At 60.2% G+C, this 4,251-nt stretch overlaps 1 protein-coding gene across 2 annotated transcripts in view; it reads right to left on the reverse strand.

Annotated features, from left to right (window-relative positions):
* Window positions 1–4,251, reverse strand: part of CFAP77 (cilia and flagella associated protein 77) — a 113,913-nt gene that overhangs the window by 41,357 nt on the left and 68,305 nt on the right. The window lies entirely within an intron of this gene.

The following is a 4,251-nucleotide window of genomic DNA, read 5'->3' on the forward strand; positions in this document are numbered from 1 at the left end:
CCCTGCGGTGAGCTGTGAGCAGCTGCACTCGGGATCCTGCAGCTGAGACGGGGCCCCTTTCACAGGGATTCCCCAGGAGCCCCGTCGAGGACCGGCATCTTTCCTCCCTGACGCTTCCTTCCTCCCAGTGCCACGCCTGTCACCCTTGGGCGCTGGGCTGGGCAACTACCCTCCCTCCCTGGGTCTCTAGGGACCTCCTCCCTGAGCCCCGAAGGGGTTTGTGGGAAAGACATTACCCGGTGCATTCTCAGCCACATTGACCTCAGGCACCCTGTCTGGCCTGGGCCACTGGCCACACTGCCCCCGCAGCACCCCGAGGTCAGGGGCCCTGTCCTGCACGCTCAGAGGGCCATCGTCCCCCTCAGCACCCATAGTCCCTGCCGGGTCCCCTGGTGCAGAGGTCGTTTAGTACATCAGTCCAATGTGCTCGGTGTCAGGCTCCTCTCCTCCCTCGCGCTCTCTCCTTCCAGCTCATCTCGGTCCCACCTCCCTGGCTCCCAGGGACCTGAGTGCGTGGAGGGAGGTGGTCGGGACCCCTGTGTGGCTTGTCACTCTGGAATTAACGCCTCCCTGGAGCTGGCAGTCCGGGCCCTGCACCCTCCAACCCACCCATCCGTGCAGCTTCACCTCCCAGACACGCCCCTCTAGACGCCCCGCGGTTTAGGGGGGCTAGCCCACTCCCCTCCCCGAGGCTCTGCAGGCGCCCAGCCTCCCGGAATGCCCTTTGCTCCTGGCCCACCCTCTACTGTCCTCCTCCTCCAGCTCTCCGCACCCCTGGCACTCACAGCAGCCGCTCCCTCCCGGGGCCCTGGTAACTTTCCCCGTCTGTTCTGCTTGTTTGGGGCTCAGAACTTAACTGACCTGAGTTTCTATGCACAATTCTGCGAACAGGCTGAAAGCCTTTGGGTTGTAGCTTTAAATGGGTGAGTTGTGTGGTGTGTGGGTCATATCACAGTAAAGCCATTAACAATCACAAGGTAGTGTAAGCAAGTCACGGATTGTGTGGTAATCAGTTTAATGCCTGTCTCCCCTGGTAGACTGTGAGCTCAGTCTTTATTTACTTACTAGAGGCCCGGTCCACGAATTCGTGCACCAGTGGGGTCCCTCTGCCTGGCCTGCGGGATCGGGCCGAAACCAGCTCTCTGACATCCCCCGAGGGGTCCTGGATTGCGAGAGGGCGCAGGCCTGGCTGAGGGACCCCACCAGTGCACGATCAGGGTCAGGAAGGGACGAGGGAGGTTGGCCAGCTGGGGAGGGGCTGAAAGAGGGCTCCAAGGTGTGTCCAGTCCATCTCGCTCAGTCCCTGATCAGCTGACCCCAGCAGCAAGCTAACCTACTGGTGGGAGCATCTGCCCCCTGGTGGTCAGTGCACGTCATAGCAAGCAGTTGAGCATATTACACTTGAATTGGTTGAACAGCCGACCGGATGACTGGACACAGCATATTAGGCTTTGATTATATAGGATTTTAAGGTTAAATAAAAACAATTTTTAAAAAATAGACAGTAATTTTTAGAGAAGTGTTAGGTTCACAGCAACATCGAGCAGAAGGGACAGAGGCTCCCAGCTGCCCCCTGTCGGTCTTTATTTTCACCTTCCTTCCCAGGGCCCAGCACAGTGGATGCGAGGACATAGGAGGGGGAATGAATGAATGAATGAATGAGTGAGTGAAAGGCCTGCTTGGAGGCTGTCGGTTCTGTTTCATACAGAACCTGCTACGTTTCTCCCTCTTCCTTCCCCCTCAAACCCCAGTCCTGACCTTCCTGGAGCGCCCCGGGGTCCGGCGTTCCAGGCGGTGCCGGGTGCAGGGTGCTCGGGCCTCTGCGAGCTGGTTTGTTTGAATTCCTCCTACGTGACTTCCTCTGAGCTGCAGACGAAGCTCTGGCTTCTCATTTGTTTATGAAAATGATCTGGCCTCTCTGATGACTGCCGGGAAGTTAATTAAAATGTGACTTCTCTGGGCGAGGCCCCCTCTGGGCAGGTGCAGGTGGGCAGGCGTCCAGCTGGCAGAGGATCCACAGGCAGACTCGGGAGCTGGCTGCCACTCCGGGCGGGCAGAGGGGTGGGGAAGAGGCGGGTGCCTCACTCTCCACGCTCTTTTTCTGGGAACCAACAGCTGCCGACGCGCATTGGAGCCTCAGGCTGCAAAGATCACCCCCCTGGGAGGCTCACTCATCTTTTACTCCACAAACATTTGTTTTCTGCCTACTCCGCGCCAAGCCCTGTGCCCAGAGTTTGAAGGTAAACAAAGAGGATGCATAGCCCCTGCCCTCATGAAATCCATCTTGAAAAGAGGACAACCGAACAGATTGCCTCCAGCTCTAAAAACTTGTAGGCCCTAGAGTGAGACATGATACTTGCAATACATGGACCTGACGAAAGACTCGTATCCATCATATATAAAGAGCTGCTACAAATCAATAAGAAAAAGGCAGCAGATCCTGTAGAAAAATGAGCAAAAGACTTAATAGGACATCATTAAGAGGACGTCCAAGCCGCCAAGACCCACGGGTTAAGGTGCTCGGCCTCGGTGCTGTCGGTGGGGGTGTGGAGCAACTGGAGCGCTCGTGCCCTCGGTGGGCGTGTGAACTGGTGCGGCCACCGTGGGAAGCTGTTGAGCCGCGTCTACTAAAGCTGAACGTATGCCAACCTGATAACACCCTCCTGGCCCCCAACCGCAACGAGTGCCCCTGTCCACCCAAAGCTCTGTCTGCGAATGCGCACACACCGCGCTATGTGACAGCCACTTCCGGAAGCAACCCTACACGCCAGCCCGGGCGGGGAAACCGCTGTGACATACTTATTCCATAGAGCGCCCTACAGCAGTGGTTCCCAGCTGGGGGTGATTTTGCCCCCCGCCCCCCAGGACATGGAGTCATGTCCAGAGACATTTGGGGTTGGGAGGGACTACTCCCCTCCACCAGGGGTGGGGCCAGGGCGGCTGCTAAACAACTCACGGCGCAGGAGACAGCCCCACCCCAGTGAGTGCTCTGGCCCTAATTCCCAGAGGGCCGAGGCCCAGCAACACGGGCCACCAAGGAGAGTGAGGACACAGCTATACCCAGCCCACGGGGCCCTCACACCCACGCGCAGCACGGCTCTCTGGTGAGGAGTCCGGAGCCTGGGTCCCCTTGGGGTGGGGACAGTGGCTGAAGCCGCTCCAGGAGGCTCAGGGGCGCTGTCCTGTGGCTTCCCGACCCCAGGTGGGTGTCCTTCGCACCCGTTCTCCCGGGACGGCGGTCGCACATCCGAAGGGCAGTGGCCAAGCGGAAGACCCACCTTCGGACAAGGGCTGCCCACACACAATGGCAGAAACCACAGCGGCCAACAAGTCAACTCGGCTCCCCGAGGTCCTCCGGGCTGCGTTCTGAGCCTGGGAGGGAGGGGCCCGCCTGCAAGTCCCTGAGAATGGAAGGGTCTCATCTCCTCCCCTCTGACCTTCCAGATGGGGTGTTGCCGGGGAGACAAGAGATGCCCCAAGAAGTTGGCGAGAAGCAGGCTCGGCCCCTGGCGAGGTCTGCTCCTCGGTGGGTGGGCGGGGGGTTGAGATGGCTGTCGCTTCAGGAAACATCGTGGGGTTCGACTCGGCTCAGACACCAGAGCTCAGTGCTCCCCCCACAGCAGCCCCTCACGACAGCTCTCGGAGGGAGCACGCTGTCCCCCAGGACGGATGGGGACGTCGAGGCTCAGAGAGGTCGCAGACCAATGCACCTCAACCCCCGCTTCTCCTGCTTGAGGCTGAGTCTAAGACGCCTCTGGCAAACCCTCTAGGTCTGAGAGGCACGCCTCGCACAGAGGGGCCCTGAGATATTGAAGCGACTCAGACGGGCCCCCCGGCCCGGCCCTCGTCACGGGGGTGTGAGCCTCAAGAGCCGAATGTGGAGAGAAGTCCCGGCTTTGGGTCCGACCACCCGCCCTCCTCCGCAGCTTCCACACTGTGCCTGCCTCCGAGCTTCCCGTCACCGGCTTGGCTGGGATGCGGCTCTGGGTGACAGCTGTCCCCATCAGCAGACAGCTTCATTAAGCCTCATTAAGATGTCATCCCTCCGCCTGCGTTCCCAGCTCTCAGCTCTAATTAAAACCATCTCTGCCCGCGTCCCCGGGGGCCGGGGATTCTCTGGGCTCCTTCTGCACGGAAGCGGCCTCCGATCCCCGGTGGGAAGGCCAGGCCCAGACACCCGCGCGGGAACCAGGCCTGGAAGTCCCGTCGGAGCAGCTGGTGGCCAGCGTGACCAGCGTGGGGAGGGTGGGG

This window comes from Myotis brandtii, unplaced genomic scaffold (genome assembly GCF_000412655.1).
Source record: "Myotis brandtii unplaced genomic scaffold, ASM41265v1 scaffold699, whole genome shotgun sequence".
In the NCBI taxonomy this organism is placed as follows: domain Eukaryota; kingdom Metazoa; phylum Chordata; class Mammalia; order Chiroptera; family Vespertilionidae; genus Myotis; species Myotis brandtii.